The following is a 23,791-nucleotide window of genomic DNA, read 5'->3' as shown; positions in this document are numbered from 1 at the left end:
AGTTCCAAATGGGGTCCATTGGAAAAAAAACACAATTTATTTAATCATTTTTGGCAGGTAAAGCAATGAAAAAACACAGAATTGGGAATTTTGATTTTCTCTCTTAGGCTACTTTCACACTAGCGTTCGTCGGTCCGCTCGTGAGCTCCGTTTGAAGGGGCTCACGAGCGGACCCGAACGCTTCCGTCCAGCCCTGATGCAGTCTGAATGGATGCGGATCCGCTCAGACTGCATCAGTCTGGCGGCGTTCAGCCTCCGCTCCGCTCGCCTCCGCACGGACAGGCGGACAGCTGAACGCTGCTTGCAGCGTTCGGGTGTCCGCCTGGCCGTGCGGAGGCGTGCGGATCCGTCCAGACTTACAATGTAAGTCAATGGGGACGGATCCGTTTGAAGATGCCACAATATGGCTCAATCTTCAAGCGGATCCGTCCCCCATTGACTTTACATTGAAAGTCTGGACGGATCCGTCCGAGGCTATTTTCACACTTAGCTTTTATATGCCAAAATAATGCAGACGGATCCGTTCTGAACGGAGCCTCCGTCTGCATTATTATGATCGGATCCGTTCAGAACGGATCCGATCGAACGCTAGTGTGAAAGTAGCCTAACAGTGTTCACCATATGGGATAAATATGTTTATATTTTAATAGTTTAGGCAGTTTGGGACGTGGCAATGCTAATAATCTGTATTTTTTATTTTTTATGTGGGCAAAGGGAAGTGATTTGAATGTTTATATTTTTAAAATATTTTTAACTTTTTTTTCACTTTTATTAATTGCTCAGCTTCTGCGATTTTTAGGACACTTGACTTCCTTTGTATGTGTACGGCACTCGTCGTAAGGGGTTAAATGTAAACACTACTAGCACTTCTACGTTTTAAAGCATTCTTACATGGCGGCACTTTTTTCCACACCTGCAAACTTTTTTGCATACCTCTGTATCTCATCATGCGCATGCATGCTCAGCTTGGTGGTGGCTTATCTCCTCAGTGAACAAGTTGATTGGGTATCAAGATTCAACACGCCCGAGTGTTCTTTCCCTTGAAGATTTATAGAAAGCAAAAAAGTCATATAAAGCCATAGAGAAGCCGTAAAACAAAAGAAAATATAAATGTAGATAAAGTACAGTTATACATATACAGAATATACAGCTCAAGTTTCAACTTAAAAGGTGAAACTAACATATGAGATAGACTCATTACAGACAAAGCGAGATATTTCAAGCCTTTATTTGTAAAAATTTGGATAATTATGATATAGCTTATGAAACCCCAAAGTCACAATTTTGAGGTACCCTTTGCGTAGGGGGTATAGATTAATTAGCTGACTAGAGTGTGATACTTTGAGCCTAGAATATTGAACCTTTTCACAAAATTATAATTTTAAGCTGCATTAATGCAATTCCTTTTAATTTGCATTACTGAAATAAATGGACTTTTGCACAATATTAAAAATTTTCGAGTTTCACCTGTATATATATATATATATATATATATATATATACATAGTCAACGTTTTAACCATTTGCTCACCTTCTGTTCCATAATGGTCTGTGATGTTAGATAATAGTGTACAAGTAAATATTTTTAATTCTATAATGATTTTTTACACGTGTCAAATTAGCTTGATTTGCTTTAAATAAGGAATTTGGTGGAAAGTCAATGAGCAAATATTAAACCAATTCTCAGTTGATTCTCCATAATGTGAATAAGCCAAATTTGATGTGATTTTTCAAATTAAATATGAACTGTCTCGTCATAGGAAACAGCAGTGCTGTTCTCGGATGGTTTTCATTGGTGAATGGAGGCTTATGGATATTTTTGAGCTTTCCCAGTGCATACTGCAAAGTGTCAATTCAGCCTAAATAAGGCTAATTTACGTAGTTTTCCCATTGTCATGCTGCAGACACATTTGATGTAGTTTAGGAAGCTGAAGAAAAGAAAAAAAAATGCTGTAACCTGATTCTAGTGATTAATGAGGGGGGAGACGTGGCTTTGCATTGGAAGGAGTCGTCAGGGGGTGGAGAGAAAGTGCTTAGCATTAGAATACAGGCACCTGAATTTAAATACATGTAGCTCAGCATCAGATGAGAGACGTGGAGCTGACATGTGGAGAATTTTCCAACTTTCTCTGGATCTGTGCAAGGCTTAGATAACACAAGGGATATACAGAGCTGAGGCTGCTGCAGTCTACCCCAGAGCTCAGTCTATGGTAAGCAGATCTCAGTTTAATCTACAGAAGTTATGGCAGGAATTCCTTTAATCTGTATAGTTGAGTATGCAAGCTGGGGTCTACACTGCCACTAATATGTTTCCAGGAAGAAAAAGTATTGAATGACGTTGTTTTTTGTGGTTTTATGCTAGTATTGCTTTAATTCAGTTTTTATAAAATGTTAAACTTTTCTATAGTTTGTTAAGTTCTAACTATTTTCTATTGCAAGTATTGCCTACTGACTTTGGGTTTAAAAGGAATTCTCCTGGATGTTACTTTTTGTTTCATAAGTGTTACATTTACCACGGGCGGTGTATATGTTAGGCGTATTTCGCACACTGACCGACATGTATTAGGGAATTCTCATTCAGAATGGTCAGATCATCCTGCAACTGTCTCAGGTGGCTGTTAGTATTATTTTACATCAAAAATATTGTCACCACAAGGTTTTATACATGCCTACTATAGAAGAACCCATGTAGATGAGCTGGATCAATATGAACTTTCCATATAAACCCTTTCTATTATCTACGATTTCCATATTCCTGCAGGTTGTTGTTTACTCTTAGGTTAGTGGTAGTGGCTTCTGGAAAGATGTTTGCAATGCTGATCATCATGTTCCCGCAGTGGAGGGCAGATCAGGTAATGGCCTCAGTCTGTCTGTTACAAAACAGTGAATTTCATTTCGACGTTAGGGCGGTTTCACACATGGCGATTCTTGGAAAAACTCCACCGCAGAAGTCCTTCCTTTATACACCATATGTCCATTTCTCTTGGAACTTCTGGCTTTGGCTCCAAAAATTTTCCATGCATTTCTATTACTCAGGGCTTTACATTCAGTGTATTTAAGAAATGAACCCTGATCAGAGGCGTAACTATGATTTTTAGGGCCCTCCTAATGTAAGAAAATTAAAACAGCAGCAATAATTAAAGATATGTATAATAGCAGCATATATCCGAAAACCCACATTATAGCAAAAAGCCACCATATTATTTCCCAGTAGAAAATGTACAATGTTCTAGCACCTGATAGGACCCTCAACTTCTGGATCCCATAGCAAGTGCTATGGCTATACTTACGACCACGATCCCCCTGATGTATAAGTAGAATGTGTCCTTATACTTGTATTACCCAGGCATCTGTTTGGCTGTTGGCATAACTTTTTCTGAACTTGACTACACTTTGCAATAAACCTATATAAAAAACACACAATGCGTCATTCCACACGGTATAATATTTATTTTGTTCCCATGTATTGTAATTAACAACTGCTAAAAATTATAATATTAGCCAATCAAAAAATAAATGAACTTAGAGTATATTCAGCCAGTTATTATGTACCTTTCCTCAACAACATCTCCTCTTTAGAATGTCAGCTATATATTTGATATAGCAACATATCAAAGGTTTTGATCGGTGGGGGCCCGAGTGCTGAGACCCCCACCAATTGCTAGAAAAGGAGACAGAAGCTCTCACACAGAGCGGTCTCTCTCCTTGCTGCTGGAGACAGACGCTAGAGAGAGTCTATAAGCCATCTCCAGTATGTCTCCTGCAGCAAGGAGAGGCAGCACTCTGAGTGAGCACCTCTTTCTCCTCGTTTTAGTGATCTGACCGCCATCAATGAAATCCTTGATGAGTCGCTACCACAGATCAACATTTCTTTTTTTTTTCAGGGACACTTTATTTGTGCAATGCACACAGATTCAAGTTGTGGTGACTAGTGAGTAGCTCACAGGGATGTACTCACCCCTCCTCTCATCTGGAAATGGAATCTTAAAATGCAGTAGTAAACTAGGTCAATATAGGTCACGATTTCTTCTTGACGTTGACGTAAAGCTAGTGCAAATTTTTTATGTCAAGTTTCCTTTGGAAACACGTTGCGATCACTGGTGTGACCATGCACTAGGTGGCAGCACTGAGTAAGGCTGGGGAAAAAAATTGTCTAAAGCATTTGTTGGCCAAGCATGTTCTATAATGGAATGTGCCCTGAAATAACAACGACAACATCCTGGTCTAATCTATCATCAGGGCCTGCTCTGTGGTGTTCATGGTCGATGTACACAGTTTATACTATTTACACATGATATGGACACCAAAGTGGTCATTTCTGAGTAGAGTTTACACTGTATACAGTTTACACACACCTTGTCCTTGAAGTTTATGAGGTGGCCACTCTAGATGACATGTTAATACTACAACCCATAATGGGTTAATACTCAGTGGTCTTGCACGTTTGTTAAACATATTACTCTATGCATACATATGTCACCATTCCTTTAAAGGGGTTATCCAACCCCTATAATGCCCCCCAAATGCCTTGGCTACGCATACAGGTTATAATTACCCCGGTCCCTTGCACCCGTGACTTTCCTGATGCCAGCATGGCTGCCGCTGCATCTCCCCGTCACGTGGATAAAAACATCCGGCGACGGTGGGGGGTGGCTCGATAGCCAATACCAGGCCATGACGGGGATCAGCCTCCCTAGCATCGTGGGTGATGCTAGGGAGGCTTGTCCCGGTCTGCTATTGGCTGCCCCCCTGCCTGTCGACGGATGTTTTGATCTGCAAAATGGGGAGATGCAGCAGCAGCCGTGCGGGTATCAGAAGCGATGTGGGTGCCGGGGAGAGGAAGTATAACCTGTATGAGGTGCCTGGGCATTTTAGGGGGGCATCAAAGGTCTTGGATAACCCCTTTAAGGCCTCATGTACACGACTGTATCCGTTTAGCAAAATGAACAAATTAGGACATATTCTATAAATTTTTTTATTTTTTTGCGGGGCCGGGGAAGGACATGCGAGTGTGGACAGGACACACTGAAATTAATAGGTCCGCATCTGGTCCACAAAAGAATGTGACTGAGATGCAGAGTAAAAATATGGTCAAGTGGCCTAATCTGGCATGTTCTGGATTAGCCGATAGTCAGCAAATAAAGCTAATTTACCATAATTAAATTGGTAGCAGTAAAGATCACTGTATATTCACTTAATACACCAATAAGGCATTACAGAAATCCATAAGAAATGCACTACATTAGAGGTCTACAGAAAGTGACACTGAAAGGATTATTAAAACCTTCGATTCTGGGTGACAGTGGATAAGTATGGAAGAGGCGGCTGTACCAGAAAAGCTCAATCTACCAACGAGGAACAAGTTTTGCCTGTTTGATTTATTACTATTAAGGTAATTAGCTAACAAAGAGACAGAAGAAGAGAGGCCCCTTTCGCATACAGGTTTTAATAGCTTTTTTGTTTGTTTGTGGTTTTAGTGTTAATTAGGTAGCTTTTTTGTCACTTTTCAAGTTTTACCCCTTTTTTCTGGTATTCTGTCATCTGCCATATAGTCAAAAAAAATCAGAAAATGTTCCATTTAGCTAGTGTGAAAAGTCTTAAGAATTCTTTTTATCTCAAGGAAACAAAGTGATGGATTATTTTCCCCCAACAGGATATCCTTGGCAGTCTGTATAAACATGAGATTGTTGATGGATCCTGTGAAAGTCGGCAAGATCTATCATAAAAATCTGATGTCTACAGCCATCTAGACAGATCAAAAAGAAGAGCATAGCCGTGCAGGCTAAGGCTAGGTTCATGCTACGCTTGAGCGCCGTGTCCAGTATATACAGACGTGGACAAAATTGTTGGTACCCTTTGGTCAATGAAAGAAAAAGTCACAATGGTCACAGAAATAACTTTAATCTGACAAAAGTAATAATAAATTAAAATTCTATAAATGTTAACCAATGAAAGTCAGACATTGTTTTTCAACCATGCTTCAACAGAATTATGTAAAAAAATAAACTCATGAAACAGGCATGGACAAAAATGATGGTACCCCTAGAAAACACAGAACATAATGTGACCAAAGGGACATGTTAATTCAAGGTTTGTCCACTAATTAGCATCACAGGTGTCTACAACCTTGTAATCAGCCATTGGGCCTATATATATGGCTCCAGGTAATCACTGTGTTGTTTGGTGATATGGTGTGTACCACACTCGACATGGACCAGAGGAAGCAAAGGAAAGAGCTGTCTCAAGAGATCAGAAAGAAAATTATAGACAAGCATGTTAAAGGTAAAGGCTATAAGACCATCTCCAAGCAACTAGATGTTCCTGTGAGTACAGTTGCACATATTATTCATAAGTTTAAGATCCATGGGACTGTAGCCAACCTCCCTGGACGTGGCCGCAGGAGGAAAATTGATGACAAATCTAAGAGACGGATAATCCGAATGGTAACAAAAGAGCCTAGAAAGACTTCTAAAGAGATTCAAGGTGAACTTCATGCTCAAGGAACATCAGTGTCAGATCGCACCATCCGTCGTTGTTTGAGCCAAAGTGGACTACATGGGAGACGACCAAGGAGGACACCATTGTTGAAAACGAATCATAAAAAAGCAAGACTGGAATATGCCAAACTACATGTTGACAAGCCACAAAGCTTCTGGGAGAATGTCCTGTGGACAGATGAGACAAAAATCGAAGTTTTTGCCAAGGCACATCAGCTGTATGTTCACAGACGAAAAAATGAAGCATATCAAGAAAAGAACACTGTCCCTACTGTGAAACATGGAGGAGGCTCTGTTATGTTCTGGGGCTGCTTTGCTGCGTCTGGCACAGGGTGTCTTGAATCTGTGCAGGGTACAATGAAATCTCAAGACTATCAAGGAATTCTAGAGAGAAATGTACTAGCCAGTGTCAGAAAGCTTGGTCTCAGTCGCAGGTCATGGGTCTTGCAACAGGACAATGACCCAAAACACACCGCTAAAAACACCCAAGAATGGCTAAGAGGAAAAAATTGGACTATTCTAAAGTGGCCTTCTATGAGCCCTGACCTCAATCCTATTGAGCATCTTTGGAAGGAGCTGAAACATGCAGTCTGGAAAAGGCACCCTTCAAACCGGACACAACTGGAGCAGTTTGCTCATGAGGAGTGGGCCAAAATACCTGCTGAGAGGTGCAGATGTCTCATTGACAGTTACAGGAAGCGTTTGATTGCAGTGATTGCCTCAAAAGGTTGCGCAACAAAATATTAAGTTAGGGGTACCATCATTTTTGTCCATGCCTGTTTCATGAGTTTATTTTTTTACATAATTCTGTTGAAGCATGGTTGAAAAACAATGTCTGACTTTCATTGGTTAACATTTATAGAATTTTAATTTATTATTACTTTTGTCAGATTAAAGTTATTTCTGTGACCATTGTGACTTTTTCTTTCATTGACCAAAGGGTACCAACAATTTTGTCCACGTCTGTATGCCAAGAAACTCAGCCAACAAATTTGCCCATAATCTATCATTCACCAAAGAGTCTTCTCTTGACCACAACCATACTGAAAAGCCAAAGATGGCCGGCTCACGTGTAAAAGGGATCTCCATAGTCAGACAACTCATTTATTAGTGTGGATGCACATGGAGAAGTCCGTAACATGCATCCGTAGAGACTCCTTGTGTGGCCATACATGTCTGTGCACATGTGTGAATGAAGCCTCAGAGTTCAGCCTCATAGGGCATAATCGTAAGAGCTGAGAAGAGAATTAGCAGAGAGAGGGCTGATTAGAGAGTGTAGGCCAAGAGTAGGGAAATGAAGGGGAGATTAGAGACAGGTCGTTAGCAGAGTGGGAGTTTTTACAACATATATGCCATTTGATGAAATAGTAACTGATGGATAATCTATCATATTAGTCTACGAAGTGTCCATCTGGTTCCCTTCTTATCTCCAGACCTCCTATTATACACACTCCTGTCACATACAATTATTTCCCACTAAGATAATTACAGGTCACCTCCACCAACAACATGAATTTCCCGAAAAACTCTGTTCTGCCTTGAACATGGTTATGTATTATTCAACACTACATAGGACAAAGTAATGGGGTGGGGGTTGGCTTGAACAATTTTTGAACAGAAAATAAATATTCCAAAAATTGACATTTGCAGAGTGTTCAAAAATTGACAGATGATACAGAACTGTGCGCAATAAGTGAAGAAATCATTGATTTTCTATGCATGTGACCATTTACTGACATCTTCAAAACTGGAAAATATGCGATATGGGATCAGGGGTGATAATTACTCCAGGTTTTAACCCCTTAAGGACACGGCCCTATTTCACCTTAAGGACCAGGCCATTTTTTGCAAATCTGACCAGTGTCACTTTAAGTGCTCATAACTTTAAAACGCTTTGACTTACCCAGGCCGTTCTGAGATAGTTTTTTCGTCACATATTGTACTTCATGACACTGCTAAAATTGGGTCAAAAAAGTTAATTTTTTGCATAAAAAAATACAATTTTTACCAAAAACTTTGAAAAATTAGCAAATTTCTAAGTTTCGGTTTCTCTACTTCTGTAATACATAGTAATACCCCCAAAAATTGTGATGACTTTACATTCCCCATATGTCTACTTCATGTTTGTAGCATTTTGGGAATGATATTTTATTTTTTGGGGATGTTACAAGGCTTAGAAGTTTAGAAGCAAATTTAGAAATTTTTCAGAAATCTTCAAAATCCCACTTTTTATGGACCAGTTCAGGTTTGAAGTCATATTGTGAGGCTTAGATAATAGAAACCTCCAAAAAATGATTCTAGAAACTACACCCCTCAAGGTATTCAAAACTGTTTTTTCAAACTTTATTAACCCTTTAGGTCTTCCACAAGAGTTAATGGCAGATTGAGAAACAATTTCGAAATTTCTATTTTTTGGAAAATTTTCCAATATAAACAATTTTTTCCAGGAGTAAAACAAGAGTTAACTGCCAAACAACACTCAAAATGGGTTGCCCTGATTCTGTAGTTTGCAGAAACACCCCATATGTGGTCGTAAACTACTGTTTGGCCGAACAGGAGCACATAGAAGGAGGGGAACACCATATGGGTTTTGGAAGGCAGATTTTGCAGGACTGGTTTTGTTTATACCATGTCCAATTTGAAGCCCCCTGTTGTACCCCTAGAATAGAAATTTCAAAAAAGTTACTCCATCTAAGAAAGTACACCCCTCAAGGTATTCAAAACTGGGTTTACAAACTTTGTTAACCCTTTAGGTGTTCCACAAGAGTTAATGGCAGATGGAGAAACAATTTCGAAATTTCTATTTTTTGGAAAATTTTCCAATATAATCAATTTTTTCCAGGAGTAAAACAGGGGTTAACTGCCAAACAAAACTCAATATGGTTTGCCCTGATTCTGTAGTTTGCAAAAACACCCCATATGTGGTCGTAAACTACTGTTTGGCCGAACGGTAGCACATAGAAGGAGGGGAACACCATATGGGTTTTGGAAGGCAGATTTTGCAGGACTGGTTTTGTTTATACCATGTCCCATTTGAAGCCCCCTGTTGCACCCCTAGAATAGAAATTTCAAAAAAGTGACTCCATCTAAGAAAGTACACCCCTCAAGGTATTCAAAACTGGGTTTACAAACTTTGTTAACCCTTTAGGTGTTCCACAAAAGTTAATGGCAGATAGAGAAACAATTTCGAAATTTCTATTTTTTTTTTAAATTTTCCAATATAATCAATTTTTTCCAGGAGTAAAACAGGGGTTAACTGCCAAACAAAACTCAATATGGGTTGCCCTGATTCTTTAGTTTGCAAAAACACCCCATATGTGGTCGTAAACTACTGTTTGGCCGAACGGTAGCACATAGAAGGAGGGGAACACCATATGGGTTTTGGAAGGCAGATTTTGCAGGACTGGTTTTGTTTATACCATGTACCCTTTCAAGCCCCCTGATGCACCCCTAGAGTAGAAACTCCATAAAAGTGACCCCATCTAGGAAACTACGGGATAAGGTGGTTGTTGTTTTGGGACTATTTTAGGGGTCAATTTGATTTTTGGTTGCTCTATATTACTCTTTTTTGAGGCAATGTAACAAAAAAATTAAATTCTAAAATTGTTTCTACATTCGCTATTTAGTTTTGTGGAACACCTAAAGGGTTAACATAGTTTGTAAAGTAACTTTTGAATACCTTGAGGGGTGTAGTTTCTTAGATGGGGGTCACTTTTTGGGAGTTTCTAGTCTAGGCTACATCAGGGGGGGCTTCTAATGGGACATGGTGTAAAAAAAAAAACTGTCCATCAAAATCTACCTTCCAGAAACCGTATGGAGTTCCCTTCGTTCTATGCCCTGCCGTGCGGCTATATAGCCATTTACGACCACATATGGGGTGTTTCTGCAAACTACAGAATCGGGGCAATAAATATTTAGTTTTGTTTGGCTGTTAACCCTTGCTTTATTACCGGCAAAATGGATTCAAATTGAAATTTTCCCCAAAAATTGGTGTTTTGGCACCGTTTTCATTTTATATTTTTAACACCGTTCATCCGAGGCGTTTGGTCAAAAGTTATTTTTATAGCGATGACTTTTACGCACGCGACAATGCCCAATATGTATGGCTCTCAGAGTTTGGAGACACTAAGCAGGCATTCTAAAACTGCGGCCCTCCAGATGTTGTAAAACTACAATTCCCACCATGCCCTGCTGATGGCTGTAGGTTGTCCGGGCATGCTGGGAGTTATAGTTTTACAACATCTGGAGGGCCGCAGTTTGAGGATGCCTGCACTAAAACTAATATTTTTTGGGGAAAGAAAAATTGTTTCCGTGTCTCCAAAGTCTGAGAGCCATAGTGTTTTATGTTCTCTAGTGAACTGTTGGGGATTATAAAAATTTAGTACTCCGTGAAAGTGTGATACTCCCTGAAGCAATCGATAACGCAGAGGATGATCGGGGCACGTGTCACATTGAGTAGTGGTGTCCTTCCGTATCCCCCTCTTGTGACACACTCTGCACTTTTTTTGGGTTCATCCCTTCTTTCCAGTATGGGGGACCACACCTGGAAAGTGTTGGCCAGGGACAATCCGGGCGCCTCCAGTTCCCGAGGTACTCCGGCCTGCTCTTTCCCGGTCCGAAAAGATCAGGTCCTTGAGGACTGCCCCATAGAACTGGAGGAATGTCCCTGTGCTGCCAGCGCTTCGGGATAGTGCAAAAGAGTTGTACATGGCAACCTGCACCAAGTAGACCGCAACTTTTTTGTACCATGCCCGGGTTTTGCGCATGGCGTTATATGGCTTGAGGACTTGATCAGAGTAATCAACTCCTCCCATATACCGATTGCCAGTCGACGATACAATCGGGCTTGAGGACCGTTGCCGCGGTACCTCGCACAGAGACTGGGGTGGTGCTGTTACCGTGGATTGTGGACAGCATAAGGACATCCCTCTTGTCCTTATACCTGACCAGCAACAGGTTTCCACTGGTAAGTGCACGGGTCTCACTCCTGGGGATAGGTACCTGGAGGGGGTAGGCAGGGAGGCCGCGTTGATTTTTCCGCACAGTCCCACAAGCGAACGTGGATCTGGCGGCAAGGGACCTGAACAAGGGGATACTGGTATAAAAGTTATCCACGTACAAGTGGTAACCGTTATTCAGCAGTGGGTACATAAGGTCCCACACGAGTTTCCCGCTAACACTCAGAGTGGGGGGACATTCTGGGGGTTGAATACGGGAATCTCGCCCCTCGTACACACGAAATTTGTAAGTGTACCCTGAGGTACTCTCACAAATTTTGTATAGCTTCATGCCATACCTCGCCCGCTTTGTGGGAATATATTGGCGGAAACTGAGTCTCCCCTTGAACGCAACGAGAGACTCATCAACCGTGACCTCCCTTCCAGGTACGTAGGCCTCCATGAATTTGGCCCCAAAGTGATCGATGACCGGCCGTATCTTATACAGCCGGTCATAGGCAGGATCACCTCGGGGTGGACATGCTGCATTATCGGAATAATGCAGACATTTCCGGATGGCCTCAAACCGGGAGCGTGTCATGACCATACTGTACAGTGGGGTCTGGTATAGGACGTCCCCACTCCAGTATTGCCTGACACTGGGTTTTTGGACTAGACCCACATGCAGCACGAGGCCCCAAAATGTCCTCATTTTGGCTGCACTGCAAGTGGCAGGGGGGGGGTCTGGGGTCTGATAGATCTTTAGATGGAAGTTTTGAATAAAAGTACTTTTTCATTTTTTTTTCCTAACTTACTTTTTCCTTCTTTCCCTGCCTAACGGTGCCTCTCCCTCACTGACCCTAACCTACCTGGGTGGCGATGGGTGCAGGAGGGTGATGGATGCCGATTAGGGGGACGCAGGAGCTGGTGCTGGACGATGCTGCCGGGTGCTCATGCAGAACAGGAAGAGGAGGGGAGAGAGGAGCGCAGGAAGTTTGAATCTCGCGCCTCTCTCCCCTGCACCAATCAGCACCCTGGACAGCAGTGTTCAGCACCAGGGCCAGCACCGCCTCTTCAAATCTTCGTACTGCGATTGGTGGTGTATAATTACGCCACCGATCGCAGTCTTTTTCCGGTTCATCGGGTCACAGGACACCCGAATGGACCGGAAACGCAGAAAACCGCAGGTCTGAATTGACCTGCGGTTTTCTGCGATCGCCGATACGGGGGGGTCAAATGACCCCCCCTGGCGTTGTTACGGGATGCCGGCTGAATGATTTCTGCCGGCATCCCGTTGCGATTAACCCCCGCGGCGCCGGAATCCCGTAACAACGCCAGGGGGGGGGGGAGTTAGGACGTACCGGTACGTCCTGTGTCCTTAAGGACTATTCATTTGCATATATTAAACTTAATTTTTCTCAGCAATGCAGGCACATATTTAGGCGCAGATGCCTTCAGCTGCCAAGCACACATGCAACAGGTCAGCCAGTATTTTTATAGGTACAAATCTGCTGACAGATGCCCTTTAAATATTTAAGGTTTTTTTCACCTTTAAAAATTATATTTTTTTAGATGGATACCCCTAAAATAAAATGAATACAGAGATGTCTGGAGAAACCTAGCAATTCAGGTCCTTTACAACACCACCAGAGGGTCAAAAAAAGCATTGCCTTCTACCCATCGATAAGTTATCTTTGCTGTCCTTGTACAAAGTACTGGGTCCTCCAGAGTGAGACTCTCAATGTCACCACTCCCCAGTTTGATTATTTGATGGAGGTTATGAAAAAGGACCCCCTTATTAGCTCACAGTGCCCTAATACCTAATATACTAGTATACAAGCCCAGGAAAGCAGCAATTACAGGAATTCCAGGTGTATGGTGAAGTGCTGCGATTATTCCTGCATCTAATATACAGGCATAGAGATACCAAAACTTAACCTAGGTCCTATATCTATCTCATCCTCCTGCAAAACTGAAAAAAAAGGTTATGCAATGCAAAATGACAAATATCAGTAAGGGTTAAATATGTTGGCATTTACCACTAAAAAGCCTGGGAATTTGACAGCTTAGGGATACTCCATGCCAAAGAGGTCATTCCAGGTAGCACACGGTCTTGTGACAAAGGTAATCCCTAGCTGAGTATATGTTATATGGTATATTGCCTCCTGTATGTTTATATTATTGAATTATTCTGCTTTAAACAAATTGACTCTACACAAATAGCAAAGGGTACATCCATATGGGAATAAAATACTTCACAGGTTCCACAGTTGAAAATGTGCATTGTTTCTACTGGAAATCCACAGCAGAACAAAACTCTCCAAATGGTACTCTGCAGCATTTCAGTCATATGCAGATGTAACCTTAAGCGGGTATTCCACAGTTTCGATATTGATGACCATGGTCAGAAATATCAGATCGTTGGGGATCTGATGCCCAGCACCGCCTCCGATCAACTGCCGATGCTGGAAACACAAACCAGAGAACGCCGTCTGAAGCAGAAGGCTCAGTTCACTTGGTAGAGGCCGTGTCAGCATACTGCAGCTCAGCTCCCATGAATGGACTGACCGATCAGAGTACCAGAAGATGCTTTGTTTGTTCCAAGGACTCACAAAGTAATAGGTCCTAAAGTTCGGAAGACAACCCATTTGGTGCTGACTTTGGAGCAAGTCTCTTTTTACTTGAGTGTGTGGCTTATGTGTTGGTTTACAAATAACCTATTAGACCCAGTCATGGACTTAAGGATCCCTTTTCTCATGACCAGCGGCATTCCAACAGTCAGACCCCATTGATCATGAATGTTGTTGGTGGGCCAGCCTCTTTAAGTGTTTCAACATAGTCTTTGAAATAGAACATCCCTTCGATATAATGCCTATGATATTCTTCTAACCTTACCGATCCCCTATCTTGAAAATTTGGGTATATAATGGGCCAAATTTTAGTGAAAAGTGACACCCTTGTGTAATGCTTGCTCATTGTGTAAATAGGGAGATGACCGTCTGAGCTTTATCGAGCAAGTTAAAATAAATGTTTTTTTGGAACCTTTTGTTCTCCGTGTCATAAAGGAATTTCATGTTCACTTCCGCAGGTGGTTTCTCCAACATTCGGGGCTTCTCAAACATTTGTGGAACATTTGTTTCCGGATGTTCTCAAACATTTCCGTTTTTTCAGGTTTTTAGACTCGAAGATTATTCGACAATTTAACTTTGCTGATACACTGATACACTGGCCATTATGGTGGGAACATGTTGAAAATGCTAGTTTATAGATAGAAAAATGTCAATTCAAAAAGTTGAGCAACTGGCATTGCATTACTAATCTTGTACTAAACCTAAGTTCTGGCCTGTATTATACACCAGATGCCTTGTTACTAGTGATGGACGAACATCGTCCGGGACGGTTCGCGAACGTGATCAAATGTTCGCGAACCGCAAGTTTGCGGTGGGCCCCATTCACTTTAAAGGCTGGCAAACCTGGAATACCTTCAGGTCATATTTGCAGCCACCAAATACTCACTAGAAGTGCACAAAAGGTCCAACAAAATGGACAGTGACATACCAGATGTATTATTTGAATTTGCAATCTCCATTCATTATTTTTTTCAATGGGAAATATCGGCAATGTAATTTTCGCCTATGCGCATGTGCAAAATACGCGCGGCCAACTACAGCAGCTGGGTTTCCACCAGACCGAAGTTGGATGCGATCAGAAAATATGGTTGGCAACAATTTTCGCGACGTTGAGGAAGAATTTCTGATCACTGTAAGTAATTTGACATTAAAGCAGTGTATTTGATTACATTTCACATGCATGTTATAACAATCGTTGTACATGCAGATCGAGTGTTTAAAAAAAGCACCATTGTGAAAATCCCTAATGATGCGATTTATTTTTTCGAACACACAACTTCACATTTTATAAGGTCTCATGAGATATTAGTGATTGGTGCACTAAGAATTGTTGTGAGAACTTGCCACTCCAGTACAGAATTAGCCAATAGGCATTCACCTGACAGCACACAACTTTGTAGGATTCTGTGGCTGGAGGGACATTAGGCAGTCACAAGATAAAAATGTAACTGTCGGCCAGTACAGGCCCCAAAAATTAGCCAGTATGCATTACCTGACAGCAAAGAACTTTGGATTCTGTGGCTGGAGGCACATTAGGCAGTCACAGGATAACAATGTAACTGTCGGCCAGTACAGGCCCCAAAAATTAGCCAATAAGCAGTCACCTGACAGCAAAGAACTTTGGATTCTGTGGCTGGAGGTACATTAGGAGTTCACAGGATAAATATGTAACTGTAAGCCAGTACAGGCCCCAAACATTAGCCATTAGGCAGTCACCTGACAGCAAAGAACTTTGGATTCTGTGGCTGGAGGTACATTAGGAGTTCACAGGATGAATATGTAACTGTCGGCCAGTACAGGCCCCAAACATTAGCCAATAGGCAGTCACCTGACAGCAAAGAACTTTGGATTCTGTGGCTGGAGGTACATTAGGCGGTCACAGGATAAATATGTAACTGTCGGCCAGTACAGGCCCCAAAAATGAGGCATTCAACAGACATAAAAGGCCTTTTATACCGCTGTATTTTATGACCATTATTTGTTCTGGGTGGTGGCGGTTATTTGTGGGCTGTCATGAGGAATTTCAATCAAACATGGTCGACTCGTCACATGTGTTGAATTTCTCCGAGATCCATGCCTTATTCATTTTTAGAAATGTGAGGTAGTCCACACTGTTGTGAGCTAGGCGAGTGCGCTTATCGGTCACGATCCCCCTTGCTGCGCTGAACAGTCCTTTCGGACAGGACACTGGACGAGGGGCAAGCCAACAGTTCCATGGCAAATTGTGCCAGCTCTGGCCACAGGTCAAGCCTGCACACCCAGTAGTCCAGGGGTTCATCGCTTCTCAGAGCATCCACATCGGCCGTTAACCCGATGTAGTCGGACACCTGTCGGTCTAGGCATTCCCTGAGGCTGGATCCGGAGGACGGCTGTCGATGGGTTGGCTGCAAGAATGATCTCATATCCGAAGTGACCAACACATCTTCAAACCGCCCTCTTCATCCATGCGCTGTTGCTATGGTACCCACAATTGCTTCTCTGTGAGTGGAAATTCCTCTGCCAGCGCTCGCAAAAGCAGAATGCACCATTTCTCGAAGCAAGGCCTGGAAGTATTGCATTCTGACAGCCTTCTGTGATGGTGGTAACATTTCCGCCATTTTGTGTTTGTATCGGGGGTCTAAGTACGTTGCCACCGAGTACTGGTCCTTGGCCTTTATGCTTTTTATACGGGGGTCCCTCTTCAAACACTGGAGAATGAAGGCCCCCATTTGCACTAAACTGGAAGCGGTGTAGTGGTCTGGCTCCTGCTCATCATCCAGGATAATGTCCTCGTTCTCCTCCCCCCATTCACGGACAACATCAGGGATCCCAGAAACGTTTAAAGCATGCTCTTCTTGCTCCTTCTCATCCCCGGCACCATCCTCCTCTGACTCCTCTTCAGACTTCTGTTGTTGAGTTATCTCAAATGGAGTAGCCCTCCCTGGGAATTTATCCAGCATTGCGACTTCCTCATCTTTCTGCTCCTGCTCCTCGACGGCTTGATCAACGACACGACGCAATGCACGCTCCAGAAAGAAGGCGTAAGGTACAATGTCACTGATGGCGCACTGGCTGCGACTGACCAGTTTGGTGATCTCATCAAATGGCCGCAGAAGTCTGCATGTGTCGCGCATGAGAAGCCACTGGCACGGTGAAAGAAAAAAAAATGCTCCCCAGAACCTGTCCTGCCGCAGAGTTCGTACAGGTAGTCATTAACTGCACGTTTCTGCTGGAGCAGCCTATCAAGCATATACAAGGTGGAGTTCCATCGTGTCGGGCAGTCACAAATCAGACGTCTGACGGGCAGGTGGTGTCGCCGCTGAATGTCAGCAAGGCGAGCCATGGCCGTGTAAGATCTTCTAAAATGGCCAGAGATTTTCCTGGCCTGCCGCAAGACGTCCTGGACCCGGGGTATTTGGCAACGAATCGCTGCACGACTAAGTTCAGGACGTGTGCCATGCACGGCACGTGTGTCATTTTGCCCTGTTTCAGCGCGCTCAGCAGATTGGCACCGTTGTCGCACACCACTTTACCAACTGTCAAATTGAGCGGGGTTAGCCACTGATCTGCCTGTGACCGCAAAGCTGAAAGGAGTGCAGGACCGTGTGGCTCTTGGCTTCCAGGCACAACAGACGCAGCACAGCATGGCAACGTCTCACCTGGCACGTCAAATAGGTTCTGGGGATCTTGGGGGGCGCAGCGGAAGAGACGGTAGCAGCGGAAAAGGAGGAGTCAGCCGAGGAGGAGAGGGAGGATGGAGTAGGAGGAGGAGAAGAAGAGGCAGGCCTGCATGCAATCTGTGGCGGTAACACCAAATCTACACGGGTGCCACGGGTTGCATGCTTGACGGCCGCCAGAATGTTCACCCAGTGGGCAGGAAAAGTTATGTACCTTCCCTGCCCGTGTTTGCTAGACCACGTGTCTGTGGTCAGATGTATCTTGTCACCGACACTGTGTGCCAGAGATACATTCACTTGCCGCTGAACGTGTCCATATAGCTCCGGGATGCCCTTCTGGGAGAAATATTTCCTTCCCGGGACCTTCCATTGCGGAGTTCCAATGGCCACAAATTTTCTAAAGGCCTCTGAGTCTACCAGTTTATATGGCAGTAGTTGGCGGGCTAGCAGTTCTGACAAGCCAGCGGTCAGCCGTTGGGCAAGAGGGTTATCCGGCGTCATCATCTTTTTTCGCTCGAACATTTGGGGCAAGGAAGCCTGCCTTTTGCCAGATGAACGCGACGACGGCACGGTGGAAGGTGGAGTGGAGGATAACTGGGAGGAGAGAGGAGAAGGAGAAGAGGCAGGACGGTGAGCGCCGGGAGTGTGGCTTTGTGGGTTCTGACGGTGTTGCTCCACTGGGCTCGGTGATGGGAGGCCAGGTGCCTTCTTAAGGCGGTCGTCCCTAGGTGAGTGTTGGGCTTACCGCGACTTATGCGTTGACAGCACAGGCTGCAGATGGCAACACTATTGTCAGCAGCGGACACATTAAAAAAAGCCCACACTGCAGAGCCATGTGCCGGCGTCCTGGGAGCGCCAGATGTGACCGTGCATGGTGGATGTTTCGTTCCAGATACATTAGCAGTCTGCTTTTTGCCTCCTGTGCACTGTAAGTTCTGCCTGCTTCTCCTCCCTATCTGCTGCTCCGTCTCTCCCTCTGAACTCCCCTCCTCTTCCTCTCTTGTGGGCACCCACGTGACGTCCATCGACACGTCATCATCGGATTCGTCACCTTCACCACCACTGACATTAGAGATCTCGGAGTAGGCAGCAACAGCGGGGACCACCCTCCTTGGGCTGATCTGGGTACTGTCGTCAGACTGCTGGGTGGCGACCGTTGATACCTCCTCTTCCTGATCCGATGCCAAGAATGGCTGCACATCGGTAAGGTCTTGGAATGTATGGGAAAATAATTCCTCTGACTCGAGCGGAGGGGATATGGTGGTGGTGTCTTTGGGGGTGGACACAACAGAGAGTGAAGAGGGTGCAGATAGAGAGGATGAGGAGGGTGCAGAAGCGGAAGGCTGAGTGAGCCACTCAACCAAGTCTGGTGCGTCCTTTGACGTAATCGCACGCACCTTCTGCAACTTCCCACTTAGGCTCCGGCCTGGTGCACCTGCCCGACCCCTACCACCCCTGCGGAATGGCCTGCCTCTTCCTCTGCCTGTCATTTTCAAAATGACCCTGTGACAAAAGTCCCTATAGAAGAGCAGTATTTGTGGAAGAAGGTATATAACACCCCTGCCTCAATCCGTTTTTTTGGGGGGCAACTGGTAAATCACACCAGTAGAAATGATTGGTTCCAATAGCGTTTTTCACTCTGTGTAGATGTGGTAACGCAGCAAAACCGCAGACAAATGCTGCACTACCTAAATGCACTATATAGAACGTATAATATTGCTATATAACACCCCTGCTTCAATCTGTTTTTTGGGGGGGCAACTGGTAAATCACACCAGTAGAAATGATTTCTTCAAATAGTGTTTTTCACTCTGTGTAGATAGGGTGACGCAGCAAAACCGCAGACAAATGCTGCATAATACAATTGAACTATAATATACTTTCTATGTTAGAAAGTATATTATAAGTATATTACACCCCTCAGTATGTCACACCTATCGATAGCACACCTATACCAGTCCTTAAAAGGACTTTTGTGGCCCTATTAGCTAGCGATTTGTGTCCCTAACAGCCTGTCCCTGCTCCACACAGCAACCTCTCCCTACACTGGCAAAAGACTGAATGTAAAATGGCGGCCAGATCAGGTTTATTCATAAGGTAGGGGGTCTGTCCATGTGCTGAAACGTCTCAATTGACTGTCCTGTACCACCTGATGGATGTGTCATGGGTCAAAGTTCTTCACAATGTAAAAAAATATGACAAGCACGAATATCGCTATATGTTCGCATGTTCGAACGTGCAAAGTTTGCCGCGAAATGACCGCCCAGCGAACCGCAAGGCCATCTCTGCTGGTTACGAAGACATCATTTACTTATGATGCTCAGGATGGCATTTCTAGTGCTGCCCACTGTGTCGCTGAGCATACGTGGAATACCCTATATGCTGTCTTCTATCAATGCAGCAGACCTCACCCTGCGCAAGCGCTGTTATAAAATTAGATCTCTTTGCCTCCGCTGATCTCTATTCAAGTGCTGTGAAATCTGGGATGCGATTTATATATGAAGCTCATTTGCAGAAACGTTTTGCACATGACTACAAAACCGCAGTGTTTATGTCACGTGTGTGTTTTCATTGCATGTTTCTCTTCCTGTTGTCATTTGTCCTCAGAGTAAGGATGAGCCAAATGGATTCTACCAATTCATCCCAAATTTCCCGAAACATTAACATTTTTAAGAACCCACATTTTTTGTGATTCTTTTTGGGCAAATGAGACAGGCAAGTATATGCGTTGTCTGGGAGGGGATGCTCTTTTTCATTATGGAGAGCGTCTAGTATGTGTAGTAGATGTTGAGAAAAATGTAGACCTGTATGAAGGGTTCTCCTGTGATAATGCAGTATTTGGAAGTCATTCCCTGTATGTTTCTGTAAAACACCACTATTCCTAGTGGTGAAATCCATCATGAAATATTAATTTCAAATGTATCCATACATTTCTACTTGGTTACTCCTCCTTCCACTGTTGGTGCCTAATTGCTAATTTTCGACAACGAGTATATGTGCAGTAAAAGGATTTAGTACGGAATAAATGCTCTAAGTTTTAATGATGATTGATCACCATGAAGCTCTGAAGAAGACGTGTGATGCCTATCTCTGTTGTGCCTCCTTCCTTCACATGTTCCTTCTTTAGAGTTCATAAAAAAAACTCAGGAGACACGGTGAATTACAGTAATGTGTTTCAGCCTTTGGCGAGGGTAGTCTTTAATTTGGAAATGAGCCTGACAGATCACACTACTTTCCTAAGGCAGCCCTGGAAATTCTTTTCACTCTTTCATTTCTAAAGTGTTTTGCCTCTCCTAAGACGTCTTGATATATTGCATCATGCATACAGGAAAACATCAGATAAAGACTGCTGAGGTACACCAGGTTTTTTTGTTTGTTTTTTTATTGGCAAATGACTATATGTCAGTGACAAGAACAACTATTGAGGGGTGAGTGTGGTTTAAGTAGTTAAAGGGTTTTCTGAGAGTTTTTAATTCAGTGGGCGTTGGACTCCAGGGACCCCTTATGATGAGCTCTTTGAGAAGGCACCGATGCTCACAGTAGCACCGTGGCCTTCTTGCAGCTTTGCCTAGATTATGTGACAACACGTTCATCGGTCACACGGCTTAGGTGCACCTCAGTCCTATTGAAGTGAATGGGGCTGAGCTGCCATACCAAGCACAGCCGCTATACAATGGACAGAGCTGTGTTTGGTGAGCTGAGAGGAGGCCTCGGAGCTACTGTGAGCTCCGGTGCCTTCTCAAACAGCTGATCGGTGGATCCTTGGTGTCAAGTTACAAATTTGGTGCTGATTATTTTCTTGCTATGTCTTTGAAACAGAACTTGTCTTTGAAACTTACTGCATACTCATCATTTCTTCACAATGTGTAGGCAGTATACAGTAAGTTCTTATGCCCGTAGTGCTAGCGTTTAGTCAGCATGTTATATTTGTATATCTATGGAGGGTCTGTGGAGTTCCCTTCAGAAGAATGAAGCTCAGACCACTATAAAGATATATTGGGTCAATACAGAATTTTGGACCTAAAAACGACATGATGATAACTGGATATTCACGTTAAGCCTAGTTTTTAAATGTATGAACAGAACATGTTGTGAAGGTACTGTAAATTGCATCTGTGTAATTATCAGTTGGCATTTAAATGGGTCGTGTCACAAATAATGCTTATCTACAGCAGTCGGACCCACCCGCGATCACGAGAATGGGGTTCCTCTAGTTCCACCAAACTGTGAATGGATTGGTGGATGTAGCACTGCTGCATAGTGCCATATGAGCAATAAAACAACTTAACATGTAAAGAAATAATGACAATGACTGAAATGTGGTGCAAAATGGCAGCCGTCCTTTATTAAGGGTAACATAAAATATTAATCATGAAATCACCAATAAATAATCATTTAATAAATTAATAAATAACCAATAAACCATGAGTAAGTCCACAATTGTCCCCCAGCAAAGCTGGGTGACTAACCCCCCTCTAATTCTGGACCGCGACTTGTAAAAAGGGGGAGGGCGGGCGGGACGATGTCTTCTTTCCTCCAGGTTCGAGCTGCATCTTAGGCCCCCTGGAGCCCTCCAGCTGGGCATGCTGGTCTGTGAGAGGAAGACGTACATCTGTGTCGGTTAAGTTAACTTTGTTCTCATGTTTTTTATGTGTTTGTTTATCAGTATTATATTGTTTATATGTATCTGAGACCTTCTATAGTCTTGAACTCATCACAGACCGCTGCAGGTCTGGGGCGCTCCAGTTTTTGGTATCTTTTGTTTTCATTTGATTATTTATTGACCTATATTGGGCATGTTTATTGTCTATCTTGATACTACACTGAAATCATTTGTCCCCTGATGAACCTTGTGTACTACAAGGGGAAACGCGTTGGGACTGTGTATTTTGGGACTGTGTACTCTGTATCAATTTGGATTTTTGTACTGTGTATCGGATGAGGTAGGGCGATTTAAGGACAGGCTAGCCGAGGTACGAGGACAGAGTGCTCCTACCATGAAGGTGCATCTATGGGCTGAACAGACTTTTTGAGGGCAAGCTTAGGGACTGGTATTGACTTCATTGGTGCTACCCGATTCTGCTGATAGCTCTTTGACTTTTGTACTACGAATATATTGGTCCTGGTTGGATCTGTTTTATAGGATTTATTTATTAAAAGTAAATTTTAGGTAGTTGCCCTCAGTGATATTTTGGTTGTTATTGCAACTGTTTTTTAGATTATTTTCAGTGATTGTGTCAGCGACGGACAAGGCTCCAGACCTGCCGATCACCTTCTTAAATAGTTGAATTTCCCGCCTCAGGTGTTAGAGCAGCCATTCAGAAAGGGGCAGAAAACAGGTACCCCAGTAACAGGTAGGCAACGATGAACCAATCACAGCTCTTCCTCAAATCACCTCAGATGAGCTGAAAAGTAAATGGCAGAAAACAAGCACAAAAAGGGGGAAAAAAGGAAGGGGAAAAGTGACAGAACTAATACTCCCAATATGCTCAATGACACCATAGTGGGACTCCGACATACGCCTTTGTGCCCATGGTCATTCTCATAGGACAGTTCGGTAACACTCACAGACCCCCGTTCTTCTGATCTCCGAAGGTCCCATCGGTCAGACCCCAGCGATCAACACTTTTATTCCTCCATCATGTAGATAGGGACTAAGGGGGTCATTTATTAAGACCGATGTTTTAGAAGCCTTTAGCTGGCGGTGGATCCGCCGAAGTTATGTAGAGGCGCCAACCTCTACATAACTTCAGCGTATCCAGCGCTGATCTAAGTGTATGACAGCTTCCTAGCTGTCTTACGTTTGCCCCATTTTCTATACCTAAAACAGGCATAGAAAATAATGAATGATGAGCCTACCAGCCCGGCCCCTTCCCCGCCCATGCCACACCCACTTTTTTAGACCTGGTGTGAGCGTGGAGAAGTCGCAAGATTGTATCGCAAATAACCATTGCGCCGCAATCTGTGCCAGAAATATGCCTAATATAGGTGTATTTCTGATAGTAAATTACCCCCTAAGTGTTATTAGTGGCACAACATCATCAACTTTTTTGTGGCACCTGTGTACCTCA

General features: G+C 43.5%; 1 protein-coding gene across 1 annotated transcript in view; it reads left to right on the top strand.

Annotated features, from left to right (window-relative positions):
- The first annotated feature begins 2,084 nt into the window (after positions 1 to 2,084).
- SLC16A12 (solute carrier family 16 member 12) overlaps positions 2,085 to 23,791 on the top strand; it is an 88,550-nt gene continuing 66,843 nt past the window's right edge. The window contains exon 1 of the mRNA XM_044298877.1: positions 2,085 to 2,210. The gene's annotated coding sequence lies outside the window, so the exon portion shown is untranslated. The remainder of the gene's footprint in view (positions 2,211 to 23,791) is intronic.

This window comes from Bufo gargarizans, chromosome 6, assembly GCF_014858855.1.
Source record: "Bufo gargarizans isolate SCDJY-AF-19 chromosome 6, ASM1485885v1, whole genome shotgun sequence".
Lineage (NCBI taxonomy): Eukaryota > Metazoa > Chordata > Amphibia > Anura > Bufonidae > Bufo > Bufo gargarizans.
Note: the sequence above shows the minus strand (reverse complement) of the source record. Positions and strands in the feature narration are given on the sequence as shown.